The sequence below is a fragment of the Lagenorhynchus albirostris genome, chromosome 6, assembly GCF_949774975.1.
Source record: "Lagenorhynchus albirostris chromosome 6, mLagAlb1.1, whole genome shotgun sequence".
NCBI classification, from domain to species: Eukaryota; Metazoa; Chordata; class Mammalia; order Artiodactyla; family Delphinidae; genus Lagenorhynchus; species Lagenorhynchus albirostris.
The window spans coordinates 67,887,427-67,902,723 of NC_083100.1; positions in this window are offsets into that span (position 1 = coordinate 67,887,427).

Below are 15,297 nucleotides of genomic sequence, written 5' to 3' on the forward strand. Positions count from 1 at the left end.
ATCGACAGATGAATGGATAAAGAAGTTGTGGTACATATATACAATGCAATATTAGCCATAAAAAGGAACGAAATTGAGTTATTTGTTGAGACGTGGATGGACCTAGAGACTGTCATACAGAGTGAGGTAAATCAGAAAGAGAAAAACAAATATCGTATATTAACGCATGTATGTGGATCCTAGAAAAATGGTATAGATGAACTGGTTTGCAGGGCAGAAGTTGAGACACAGATGTAGAGAACAAATGTATGGACATCAAGGCGGGAAAACCGCGGTGGGGTGGGGATGGTGGTGTGCTGAATTGGGCGATTGGGATTGACATGTATACACTGATGTGTATAAAACTGATGACTAATAAGAACCTGCAGTATAAACAAACAAGCAAACAAAAAACAACTAATACTAAATTTTCTTTGGGTTATTTGTACGGAAATATGTTAATATAAATATTTCAGACATTACATGGAATTTCTAAAAATCTTATATGTTCTGGTATAATGTTATAAGTCATAATTCTAGTTATTACTTTAAAATGTATATCTCAGAAATAACTAAATTTCCTTGTCAATTGCATTATTATGAACTTTCATCAAATCTTTAACCGTGGTCATTTTTAAGTCTTTTGTCATTTACAGACAGTTCTGGGTGTACTCTGATGCTTTTGCAAAAATGTTCCTATAAAAGGGTTTCATCTTCAAGGAATTCATGGAAAAGACTCTGACAAGTACAGGTTTCTGGTAACTGACTATACTGCTGAACTGAATGAATAAGCATTTTCAGAACTCTAATGGAAAACTGATGAATTCATAAAAGTGCTAACAAAAGATCAAGATGAAAAAAAAATTAATTACATGGGACTGAGTGAACTGATGAGGATGATTATAATTTTTGTGACTTTCTGTTTGAATAAAAAAAAAAGAAATTATTCAACAACTTCTGCTTCTGCCAAGATGAGTAACAAGCACCAGATTTATTCTCCTACCTCAAAAACAAATTTAAAACCATATGAAATATATGAAACAACAGTTTTCAGATACTGCACATCAGGCAGCACAGAAAAGTGATCACTTAGGGGGAGGAAACAAACAAGGTGAGCTCTATGATTTTTCCAGATTACTGCCTGGAAACATCTTCCAGGCTGCAGCACAGGGAAAGGGAAACCTGCTGAAGTCAGCCATCTCCTGGAATTGATGAGATAATAGAATTGGGAAGCCAATGTGGCTAGAGTTCACAGGAAAGAATACCAGAGAAAAGAGAGAGCCAGAGCCAGAGAAAAGGGGGGGGGAAGAGAAAGAGACAGAGAGCTCTCCAGATATCTGCAGAGGGTCCTCCTTAAGCCTTTGATTGAGTACTGATTAGTACATGCACATGAGGAAACTGTCTAAGGTAGGAAATAAAACATCTCAAAAGGAGAAGACAGAAAAATCTCTGCAACTCACACCAGGCTGGAATTATTCAATATTCTCATAGAGAAAATATAAAATCCTCATAATTCATGGGGCATTGAGCACATAGAAAGGTATTGCTTCAGTAATAGGGAAAAGTAAGCCTAGACTAAAGGCTGCTCTGGTTCTACCTAGCAAAATTCAAAGCAAGCCTTCGTAGAATCAAGCTGTTTCCAAGTAACTTACTTGAGGTTCAGAACAAACCTCAAGAATATTTATAGGAATTTAAATATACCTGTCATCCAACAACATAAAATTCACAGTGTCTGTCATCCAGTCAAAAATTCCCTGAAATGCAAAGAAACAGGAAAACATGACATGTCGTGAGGAGAAAAATTAATCAATAGAAGAAGATCCAAAAATGACACAGATAATACAATTAGTATGCAAGAACATTAAAACAGCTTTTGTAACTATATTCCATATATTCAAGAAGACAGCATAAAGAGTGAGTCATAAATAGAGACACTGATGATATAAAAGTAAACTAAGTCAAATTTTTAGAGATAAAAAAATGCAATAACTGACAACATTTCTCTGGGTAGAATTTAAAACAGATAAGACAATGAAGAAGAAAAGATGTGTGAACCTGAATATATCACAAAAGAAAATACTCAATATGAAAAACGGATAAAAGACTGGAGGAAAAATGAACAGAGCATCAGTGAGATGTGGGACAACTTTAAGCAGCTAATGTAACTTATAGAGTCACCAAAAGAGGAGGACAGGGCTTCCCTGGTGGCGCAGTGGTTCAGAGTCTGCCTGCCAATGTAGGGGACGCGGGTTCGTGCCCCGGTCTGGGAAGATCCCACATGCCGCGGAGCGGCTGGGCCCGTGAGCCATGGCCGCTGAGCCTGCGCGTCCGGAGCCTGTGCTCCGCAGCGGGGAGAGGCCACAACAGTGAGAGGCCCGCGTAATGCAAAAAAAAAAAAAAAAAGAGGACAGTAAAAATGTTTGAATAATCATGGCCAAACATTTTCCAGTTTTGTTGAAAATGACAGACCTATATATTCAAAAAGGTCAACTAAACCCAAGCATAAGAAACACAAATAAAATGATATTGATACACATCATAATTAAATGGAAAAAAAGGTACATTACATACAGAGGAACAAAGATATGAATAATAGCAGATTTCTTGCTGAAAACAATACATTCCAGAAGACAGTGGAGAATTATCTCTGAGGTACTGAAGGGAAGAAAAACAAGTGTGTCAATGTAGAATTCTATACTCAGTGAAAATATCTTTTAAAAATAAAGAGGAAATGAATTTTTTCAGACATCTAAAAACTGAAAAAATGAATTATCAGCAAAACTACATTATAAGGAATATTGAAAGAAGTCCCTTAGGCATAATGAAAATGATATCAGGTGGAAATCTGTATGTACACAAAGGAATGAAAAGCACTAAAATTGTTAACATGTGGGTAAATATGAAAGATACTGTTGCTTAATTTTTAAATATTTTAAAAGTTGGTTCTCTGTTAAAAGTAAAAGCAATTACAATGTATGTTTGCTTTTATAACATGTAGAAATACAATATATAACGACAATGACATAAAGGCTGGGAAGAGACAAAGTGAAGTATAATATTACTTAAAGGTAAATTGTGATAAGTTAAAGACGTGTATTATACACCCTAAAGCAACCACTTTAAAAAAGAAGAAAGAGTGATGGCTAATAAGTCAACAAAGAAAATACATTGGAATCTTTTTTTTTAACTCTCCATCTAAAAGAAGGGAGAAAATGAGGGGAAAAGGTAATAAATCATTCAAGATTTCAATGCCACCCAGGGCCATCTGAGGTTGACTCTTTCTAGGACAATTTAGAAGTCATTTCTTTTCATATCTTACAATATTGTAATTCTTAATCCAACTATGAATCTGTGATCTATAGTAAAGTCAAAAGTCAATAATCATGCTACCAGAACCATGTCTCAAATGTGAAGAACCTTGAATTACTACATATTCATACTTCTTCTCAAGCTGAAATATTCTTTATGAGAAACTGTTCAAATATCCATCTGTGTATAACAAGCTGAGTAGGAGGTAGAGTTGTCAGGGTGTAATCTAATAGAGGGAAGTAGGGAGCAAGCACATCAAATCAAGAACCCTTTTCTGATCCACGGCTTTGCGCTAGTCACTGAATTCCTCCCTGGGAGTACAAAGGAGCTCACTTCAACCTGAGCTGGCCCACAGATTCAGTATCAGTTATAGATAATAATTTAAGATCTGATACTTAATTGGAAAGTCAGTGTTCTAGTTAATGAGATGAATTTTCCACAGACCTAAGATGATAGAGGTTATGTTCAGAAATAAATCAGGAAGGAGTCAGAATACAAACCATCAAGTACACTCACAATGTCCAGGGTAAAGAAACTAAGAAAACAGTACTAATCAGTCAGCTGCTTTCTTTCTCCCACTTCCTCAACACCTTCATTAATCCTCTCCGAATTTGCCGTTTTGTGAGAATACAGTAAGTGTGTCTGGCTAAGAACAGGTTAGTTATTTTACAGTGCTAGCCGATAGGTTTACCTGTCTGGAATTCTAACAGCTGAATTTCTGCCAAAGTGCACTGTACGCCCTCAGTAGAAACTACATCAAACTGCCCTGTCGGGCTTCCATGGTGGCGCAGTGGTTGAGAATCTGCCTGCTAACGCAGGGGACACGGGTTCGAGCCCTGGTCTGGGAAGATCCCACATGCCGCGGAGCAACTAGGCCTGTGAGCCACAACTACTGAGCCTGTGCGTCTGGAGCCTGTGCTCCACAAGAGAGGCCGCGATAGTGAGAGGCCCGTGTACCGCGATGAAGAGTGGCCCCCGCTCGCCACAACTAGAGAAAGCCCTCGCACAGAAACAAAGACCTAACACAGCAAAAATTAATTAATTAATTAATAAACTCCTACCCCCAACATTGTCTTTAAAAAAAAAAAACAACAAACTGCCCTGTCCTCCAGGACTCTTCTCAGTACCTGGCAGATTGTTGGCAAAAGAAAACCAGAACAGTACAATTTAGTTAATATGAGGACTAATCCATGATCGTTGGCATTATTAGCACTATGCAGTATCCCACTGCGATAACCCACCCTTCCTTTTACAGTTCCTTGAAGCAATGGAGTGATGAGAGAAGGACTGGTGTTAGAACAAAGTTTGATTCATCTAACTGTCCTCCTCTGGATGACTTTCATGTAAATGATAGATGATCCCTGTTTGAGAGTGTTGGGGCTTCAAATCCAAGTAGGTAGTATTTGAGGTAAGGAGGGAAGGATATTGAAGAATGAAGACAGGTCAACAATTTCATTTGCTAAAAGGGGAATCATAATTGTCCACACAGCAGTCACACTCTCTTTCCTTCTTCCTAACAGAATCTTGGTTTTGTTTGGGTACCCATGATCTATTTTGGCCATGTTCAAGGAAAGCTGGACTTATGCCCAGCCAGAGGGCAAGACTGGTATAGTCTAAGTCAATCATTGTGGTCCCATTCTCCTTGCCAGGTATCAGTTTAGACAGGAACATATGACACAACTTTGATGAGAAACTGGTGGGGGAAAGGGTACTATTCACTCTTAAGAAAGACACAGAAAGCAATGTCCTTCTTATTTGACTACACTGAACACGAAGTCTACACGTGTAGAGAATAGAACCAAGAGATTCATAAAGTGGAGCCAGTGTCTTCATCTATCCTTCCTTAAGACTGTCCTTCCTGTAGACCTCTTTTTATATGTTATATAAAAAGTTCTTAGTTCTTCAGCCAGTTGAATAGGATTTTTCTGATACCTGCAGCAGAAATCATTCTCATACAATTTTTTGGTCTACCTATTTCACAAAGAAATAAAATAAACCCAGAAGTAAAGTGACTTAACCAAGGCCATAAAGCCAATTAAAGCAAACCCAGGGCTAGACGAACAATCTTTGTGTACTGAACCCATTTCAATCCAAAGTTAGTATTGGAATATCAAATTTAGATGCACCCACATATCTATGATTAATATGTGATTAATCCATGATTGATAATCATTTTACGTAAAGAAATTAACATCACCCCTATCTCTGAGTCATTTGTTTTACCTTATTTTCTAAGACTTTTTGCAAATTCCTACAGTGTTAATAATACACACATCCAGGGTGGTAATCAAAATATTCAACAATTGAGATGACAAGAAATCCATCCAATCAGAATGGACACTGGCTATACTCTAGGACAGGATTCCAGAGGCTCCTGTTTGCCAGGCCTTACTCATTCAATTGCTAGAATATGGGGATGTCCTGCGTTCCCAGGGAAGGGTATGGGGGCCAAGGCACTACACAGAGCAAGGAAAGTAGTTTAGTATTTAAAAACCAGTCTGGCTGGACCACTGCAACTGCCTGGTTGTCAATGTTGTGTTCCATAAAACTTAGCACCTAATAATCTCAGAAGTGTTTGTTTTATCCCCTCCTCCATATAGACTACAAATTCTTTGAGGACAAAAACAATATCTAACATTTTATTCTGTGTTACCAATAATACTTAGTACCTGGGGGTTCAGTAATTAATAAATATCCTTTTCCCAAAATACTAAAATATGCATGGGGAAAAAAAAAAGACATTACCTAGTCTCATTCATTCATCCTATAACTTTGTATTAAGTGCTACTAAGTCCCAACCATAGACCAGTGCTAGAAATAGGGAGAAAAGACAGATACGGCTCATAAAAGCCATAAGGCCTATTTTTAAAGTACTCAGATCTTTTCTACCTAAATTCCTGAAAAAACAACTGGTATGCATGAGTGCATAGGCCTAGGAGTGTAGGGAAGGGCCTTGGGAAAGTATAAATTTTGAGGAAATTTGAGGGCTTCTAAATAGTTGTGCTTCCTCTCTTTTAAGGGTCACGAAACTTTCCAACAGGAAACTCTTCATTCTCACTGCTACCTCTTCACCCTCCTTGTTCTCTCTATAGTATTTGACACTGGTGACCACCACTTACTTGATATTGTTTGTTCCTCCTTCTCTAATCACTCCACTGATCCGTTTAGTGGCTCCTCTTCTCTTCCTGAGCCCTAAAAAGGCATGTTTCCTAAGATTTTAATTATGCACCCTTATTTGTGCATTCTTCCCTGTTATGATCCACTGCTACTCCAGCCGCACTCATCAGATTCTGCAGTTGGCTCCCACATCTATTCTCATCCTAAGCATTCAGTCTTTCCCTCAGTTCCAAATCTTCACTGCTATCTTCTCCCTGAGTACTTTATACATCCATCCACCACTTCCAAGCTAACCTTCTGCCTACCTAAACCACTTCTGATCATGGCACTGCCACCTTCAAGTCATCCTGTTTTGTAGCCTTGAATAATTTTTGATTCCCCCTCACTCCTTCACCAGCATAGTGATGTGGAACACACCTGAGGTCAGGAGTCAGGTAGACCTGGGTTCAATCCTCGTAAGCACTACTTACTAGCCACGTAAACTTGGGTATGTTAATTAACCCCGGAGTCTCAGTTCCAAACATTATAAAGTAGAGGCAATATTTCCCAGCTTGGGACTTGAATAAACAAGAGTATATAAAACACTTGAGGGCTTCCCTGGTGGCGCAGTGGTTGAGAGTCCGCCTGCCGATGCAGGGGACACGGGTTCGTGCCCTGGTCCGTGAGGATCCCACATGCCGCGGAGCGGCTGGGCCCGTGAGCCATGGCTGCTGGGCCTGAGCGTCCGGAGCCTGTGCTCCGCAATGGGAGAGGCCGCAACAGTGAGAGGCCCGCGTACCGCAAAAAAAGAAAAAAAAAAAAAAACACTTGACACCCCTTAAACTCATCCATGAAATCAACTGTACAATCCAAATGATTGTTTGGTTTTTTTTTTTTATGCGGTGCACAGGCCTCTCCCGTTGCGGAGCACAGGCTCCGGACGCGCAGGCCCAGCAGGCATGGCTCACGGGCCCAGCCGCTCCGCGGCATGTGGGATCCTCACGGACCAGGGCACGAACCCGTGTCCCCTGCATCGGCAGGCGGACTCTCAACCACTGCGCCACCAGGGAAGTCCTAAATGACGCTTCTTCATCCTTCAAATCTACATTAAACTATTGTTTTAAATTTTTCTCAACGGAGATATTTTACTTCTCTCAGCCTTAAAGAACTGTGTTTGTACTTTTATGGTAGCACTAACCCTCCTTTGAAATTGTTGGTACTTACTCACAAACTCGACTTTTGGATTTTCCAGATTTGCTCTGCCGAATATGGTAGCTATTCAAACTTCAGTGTGTGGAACCAGAGAGGGCGTCTCCTCGGGCAGCTGGGTGGCAACTTCATCCGAGCTCGGCAGTGGCGTTCCTGCCCATGCGCGCGCGGAGGCTTCTGGGAGCCTGCCTGACGCCGCCGGACACTCTGCGCAACCGCAGAGGCTATCGCTGAGCGGAACCCAGAGCGATTAGTGCGTTCCTGGCTGGAGGCCGCGAGTGGGGACTGGAGGCATCAGGGGCGCCGGAGGCCTGGCTCCTCCATTTGCCAGCCGAATGCCCTTAAGCGGTCAGTTTTTTTGTTTGTTTGTTTTTGCGGTACGCGGGCCTCTCACAGTTGTGGCCTCTCCCACCGCGGAGCACAGGCTCCGGACGCGCAGGCCCAGCGGCCATGGCCCACGGGCCCAGCCGCTCCGCGGCACGGGGGATCCTCCCGGACCGGGGCACGAGCCCGCGCCCCCTGCATCGGCAGGCGGACTCCCAACCACTGCGCCACCAGGGAAGCCCAAGCAGTCAGTTTTTAACTTGCTTCTGTTTCCTCTTCTGTAAAATGGGCATAATGTTAGTACCTACCTTCATAGGACTACTGTGAGGGTTTCGTAAGATAACACGAGTCAAGGGCTTAGGGCGGTGAAAGTGGGCCTCCAAATGTTACCCCGTATTCCTTTGGTCATCGCGCAGTGTGTGCTGGGGGAAGGCACTGAGCCCGGACTCTCCCCCTCCTCAGGAGTGGTCCTGGGAGTCAGTCCCTTACCGCGTCCGAGGCCCCAGTCAGCGTGAGCTGCAGCCTTCACCAGGAGGGCCTGGGACCCTCGGCCTGGGCTTCGCCAACCCTCAGGAAGCTCAGCGGTGGGCAGCCCAGGTCCGAGGTGCCATGGAAGGACAGAATGAGAATGGTCAGTGTCCTGGTGCGAAGATTCATTTGGTTGGACAGGGACTGTGTTAGTGCAGGGAGAGAAGAGGAGTAGCCCTAAGCCCCCAGGCCTGGATGGGGTAAGTAGTGCGGAAAGCTGGGCCCACCTTACCCACTACTGGGGTTCTGGGAAGACTCCCAGGAGGGAGAAAGTAGAGGAAAGGAATAGAGGCCGAAGAGCTGGAGCCTGGAGTACCACGCCAAGTGTGGAGGTGTAGAGCACGCAGACCCTCAGGATCCGGATGAGAAGACGGACTACATCAAAAGCAATGGGAAGGGCTTCCCTGGTGGCGCAGTGGTTGAGAGTCCGCCTGCCGATGCAGGGAACACCGGTTTGTGTCTCGGTCTGGGAAGATCCCACATGCCGCGGAGCGGCTGGGCCCGTGAGCCATGGCCACTGAGCCTGCGCGTCCGGAGCCTGTGCTCCGCAACGCGAGAGGCCACAGCAGTGAGAGGCCCGCGTACCGCCAAAAAAAAAAAAAAAAAAAAAGCAATGGGAAGGTATTAAGTGAGATAATGACAGCTCAGTTTTGAGCTTCTTAAGACTGGTTGAGACCTGCATTCGTGTGGATGGTGCAGGTAGGGCAGGAGAGAAGGATGTTTCCAGAGATGCTTAGGAGATGGAGTTGCCTGGATTTCATGGAGGTTTAAATGGAAGAGTTAGTTACTGGTTGAGATAGAAAGCTGGAAGGGCCAGATACTGTGGAGCTCTGAGATAGAGGTCGTGTTTGAGAGGCCATGGCGGGAGGGGATCAAGTTCTTAAAAATGTGGGAGGGAAGGGAGGTAGGTGGCTCTGGGCTGGGGCTCTGGAGAGACGTTTTTTTAATTCATTGGTTAGTTCGCTCACCAGATGTGTATTCAGCACCTGTACTAAGCACTCCTTTTGGGCCTTAGAGATTCAGCATGAATGAAACTTCAAATCTCTTAAAAACAAAAATTAAAATGTGTGGCTATTCAAGTTTAAATGTAAATTAAGTGTAATCAGAAACTAACATTTTCAGTTACTTCAGCCATATTTCAGGTGCTTTACAACTCCATGTGGCTGATGGCTACCATTAATGCTTTCTATAATAAAATGGTATTTTATAGAACATTTCCATCATCTAAATTTTAAACTCCTTCTTTGATAGCAGAAGTTATATCTCTGTAGTTTTTTCGTTTCTGTATTCTCTGTGGTTCTTTGTACTTAGCACTTAAAAATACATATTGTAAAATATTTGCAAATTTATAAAATTTGTAAAAATGAGTACATGCATGATATCCAATGCATGCTTTCAAAAATCTCTGTGATTATGTACTGTTGATTACCATTTGCTTTGCGTTTACCTTCTGCTAAGGAGGATCATGGCGTGGCCTCCTCAGTTTCTTGCCCACACCATGCCCTCACAGGCACATCCAGCCTAACCAGGCTGTTTCTAGGACTTTTGAAAGAGACGGGAGGAAAGAAAATAAATACAACATAGGTATTCAAGAGTAAGTGGAGGATTTTTAGAGGGCAGCAGTTTAGAGGTTGCTGAAGTGTGTGAGGGTTGTAAATTAAAAAAGAAAAATGGGAATTTTAACAAGTATTGCAAGGGCCTATGTGTCAACTTTCCTCTGTGAAAGAAATAGGAAGCAAAGACTTGAGATATTAGAATTATCCACTATTGCATGGACTTCGCGTTTTTAGCTACGTTAATATTATTCTAGGTCTGAAACCATATGGATCATCGTTTTGTAAGCATTATAATTATATAACATCACATTACAACATTGCATAGATTTTCTATTATGTGACTTCTATTTCACATCACATTGTATATTTATGCTTACAATGGCCTTTTCATTTTTATAAAAGAAATCTAGAATTATATGGGGGTAAAAATGCATGACTTTGGATTTTCACACCATGATTAACCATAGGTAAATCTAAGTACCAACCTAAAGTTTTATAAACGTCCATACATGATGCTGGTTAACATCAGCATTCAGAATTTCCAGAAAAGGAATGGACTCTTCTCACAGCAGGCTGACACAGGTGCATTCTCTAAGAGGGGCATGAGGAATAGAGCCCCTTGACTCCTTCTGACATTAATGGGCGTCCCACAGCCAGATCTCTGTGCCCTGCCTTGAGAACTTACCCAACTGTAAAATTACATTCTACATAGTTTCATGTGGGAAGATGACGCATGTCACTCCTGGAAACTATCACGTGTTCCCTATAAATTATGTCGCTAAACAGCTTTTACTATGGGTAGTCAGTTTGGGCCTAAAGATATTTTACCTTCGCTTCAACCTCCTAAGAACAGAAAGGAAATGTGTTTTCACTGATGCAAAATCTGTAATATTAAGGTCAAGCAAACACTGAATTACTGTTGCATTAAGAATTTTTTTGGTAGTAAGAGAATTGGCATATAATTTGACCTGATGCAAAATCAATCATAGGAAGCATTTTGACAACTTCTAACCAAACAGATTATTGGGCTCAGTACATTAAATGCTCTACATGGCAACCCAAATGCTTTACATGATCAGTTCCTCTTTATCTGGCATTTTCATTTGGGAGTTTTATTTGTTTGTTTTTATTGAAGTATAGTTGATTTTTACAATGTTGTGTTAGTTTCTGGTGTACAGAAAAGTGATTCAATTTTATATATGTGTGTGTGTTCTTTTTCAGATTCTTTTCCATTACAGTTTATTACAAGGTATTGAATATAGTTCCCTGTGCTATGCAGTAGGACCTTGTTGTTTATCTACTTTATATATAATAGTTTGTATCTAGTAATCCCAAACTCCTAATTTACCGCTACCCACCCACCCCCACCCGGCCTTTCCCCTTTGGTAACCGTAGATTTGTTTTTTACATCTGTGAGTCTGTTTCTGTTTTGTAAATAAATTCATTTGTATTATTTTTTAGATTCCACATATAAGTGGTATCATATGATACTTGTCTTTGTCTGACTTACTTCACTTAGTAGGATAATCTCTGTGTCCATCCATGTTGCCACAAATGGCATTATTTCATTCTTTTTTATGGTTGAGTAATATTCCATTGTGTGTATATATCATATCTTCTTTATCCATTCATCTGTCTTGGACATTTAGGTTGCTTCCGTGTCTTGGCTATTGTAAATAGTGCTACAGTGAACATTGGGGTATATGTATCTTTTCAAAATATGGCTTTCTCCGGATATATGCCCAGGAGTGGGATTGCAAGATCATATGATAGCTCTATCTTTAGTTTTTTAAGAAACCTCCGTGCTATTCTCCAGAGTGGCTGTACCAGTTTACATTCCCACCAACAACGGAGGAGGGTTCCCTTTTCTCCACACCCCCTCCAGCGTTTATTATTTGTAGACTTTTTAGTGGTGGTCATTCTGACCGGTGTGAGGTGATACCTCACCGTAGTTCTGATTTGCATTTCTCTAATAATTAGCAATGTTGACCATCTTTTCATGTGCCTATTGGACGTCTATATGTCTTCTTTGGGGAAATGTCTGTTTAGGTCTTCTGACGATTTTATTATTATTATTTTACTTTTTTTTTTTACATCTTTATTGGAGTATAATTGCTTTACAATGGTGTGTTAGTTTCTGATTTATAACAAAGTGAATCAGTTATACATAGACATATGTCCCCATGTCTCTTCCCTCTTGCATCTCCCTCCGTCCCTCCCACCCTCCCTATCCCACCCCTCTAGGTGGTCACAAAGCACCAAGCTGATCTCCATCTGCTATGCGGCTGCTTCTCACTAGCTAGCTATTTTATGTTTGGTAGTGTATATATGTCCATGCCACTCCTCACTTTGCCCCAGGTTACCCTTCCCCCTCCCCGTATCCTCAAGTCCACTCTCTAGTAGGTCTGCATCTTTATTCCCGTTTTGCCCCTAGGTTCTTCTGACAATTTTTTTTTTTTTTTTTTAGATTCCAAATATATATATGTTAGCATACAGTATTTGTTTTTCTCTTTGTGACTTACTTCACTCTGTATGACAGTCTCTAGGTCCATCCACCTCACTACAAATAACTCAATTTCGTTTCTTTATATGGCTGAGGAATATTCCATTGTATATATATGCCACATCTTCTTTATCCATTCATCTGTTGATGGACACTTAGGTTGCTTCTATGTCCTGGCTATTGTAAATAGAGCTGCAACGAACATTTTGGTACATGACTGTTTTTGAATTATGATTTTCTCAGGGTATATGGCCAGTAGTGGGATTGCTGAGTCATATGGTAGTTCTATTTTTAGTTTTTTAAGGAACCTCCATACTGTTCTCCATAGTGGCTGTATCAATTTACATTCCCACCAACAATGCAAGAGGGTACCCTTTCCTCCACACCCTCTCCAGCATTTATTGTTTGTAGATTTTTGATGATGGCCATTCTGACCGGTGTGAGATGATATCTCATTGTAGTTTTGATTTGCATTTCTCTAATGATTAATGATGTTGAGCATTCTTTCATGTGTTTGTTGGCAATCTGTATATCTTCTTTGGAGAAATGTCTATTTAGGTCTTCCACACGTTTTTGGATTGGGTTGTTTGTTTTTTCGATATTGAGCTGCATGAGCTGCTTGTATGTTTTGGAGATTAATACTTTGTCAGTTGCTTCATTTGCAAATATTTTCTCCCATTCTGAGGGTTGTCTTTTGGTCTTGTTTATGGTTTCCTTTGCTGTGCAAAAGCTTTGAAGTTTCATTAGGTCACATTTGTTTATTTTTGTTTTTATTTCCATTTCTCTAGGAGATGGGTCAAAAAAGATCTTGCTGTGATTTATGTCATAGAATGTTCTGCCTATGTTTTCCTCTAAGAGTTTGATAGTGTTTTTTTATTGTGAATGGATGTTGAATTTATCAAATGCTTTTTCTACATCTATTGAGATGATCATGTGGTTTTTGTCTTTTCTTTTGTTGATGTGGTGTATCACATCGATTGATTTGCATACATTGAACCATCCTTGTGACCTTGAAATGAATCCAACTTGGTCCTGGTATATAATCTTTTCAATGTATTGTTGGATTCAGTTTCCTAATATTTTGTTGAGAAATTTTACATCTATATTCATCAAAGATACTGACCTGTAATTTTCTTTTTTGGTAGTGTCTTTGTCTGGTTTGTTTTGGTATCAGGGTGAAGGTGGCTTCATAGAATGTCTTTGGGAGTGTTCTTTCCTCTTCAGTCTTTTGGAAGAGTTTGAGAAGGATTGGTATAGGTTCTTTGTATGTTTGGTAGAATTCCCCAGTGAAGCCATTCAGTCCTGGATTTTCGTTTGTAGGGAGTTTGGGATTTTTTGGTCTTTTTAAATTACAGATTCTATTTCACTTCTAGTGATCTTTCTGTTCAAGTTATCTATTTCTTCTTGATTCAGTTTTGGTGGGCTGTATGTTTCTAGAAACTTGTCCATTTCTTCTAGGTTGACTTACTTTTCTAATGTTCACTTTTGCAGATAGCAAAAAAAAGTATTTTGTATTAACTACTCGACAGATTTCCTATAAGAATTTAACAAGATAATATATAAGAAAATACTTAAAAAGATTTGATATATGAGAAGTGTAATAAGGATTCATTAAATTTTTAATTAGCATATTTTTAATGTATATGGAGAAAAGCTATCAGTCAGACCCATCTTCTCATTTCTTTCCTAATTCAAACCACCTTTCTTCAACTTCACTTCAGTACTCAGTAAATGTTTGTAAGCTTTCTGTTATTTTGTTGAGTCTTTCCTTTGTTCCTTTGGTTGTATATTCATTACTATTTTGACACACATAAGATGACATTTCAGAGGAAAACATTAAACATAAAAGTAACTCAGATTTGACATCTGATCAGCTTTTGGAAAAACTGTAAAATTCACTTAACTTTTGTGATATTGCCAAGTCCACAATAAATGGAGTTAAAGTGAGAACTGGAGAAAGGCCATAAAGCTGTCCTCTCTGGAAAATGGTGCAGACATCACTCTTTAGAGCAAGACCTGCAAGAGACTGAGTAGTTTGAATTTATCTTCAGTGAACCAAATTTCTTTCAGTTTCATTGGAAACATGGTTGTTTCCTACTATCTAATTTATTTTTTGTCATTTCCTTCAACCTAAATGTAAATGACAAAATCTGATTCCATTTCATACAGCTTCTAAAATTCTGAAATAGGATGGGAAGGTCAAGATATAAAGGTGGGTAATTACCCACAAATGATACTTATTAAGGAAAAATCACCAGATGCTTTAGTAGGGCTCATAAAGCATCAGTCTTTACAATATAAAAGTTGCTAAATAAAGATATGTTGAATAATGAGGCAGAACCAAGTGGTACATTCCCATCTTTCTTCTCACAGCACCCAAAGTATGAAGAAGTGTTCCACAGAGAGTGGCATGGACATATATACACTACCAAATGTAAAATAGCTAGTGGGGTGCAGCCGCACAGCACAGGGAGATCGGCTCAGTGCTTTGTGTCCACCTAGAGGGGTGGGATAGGAAGGGTGGGAGGGAGACGCAAGGGGGAGGGGATATGGGGATGTATGTATATGTATAGCTGATTCACTTTGTTATACAGCAGAAACTAACACACCATCGTAAAGCAATTATATTCCAATAAAGATGTTAAAAAAAAAAAAAACCAAAAGGATTGGGTTTGGAGAGCTTCCAGATTGGTGAACACATGATCTGGGAGAGTGGCATGCTTGCAAAAGGCATGGAAGCCCTATCTTCCTTCCCATGTACCTTGCCCTGTGTATCTCTTCCATCTGGCTATT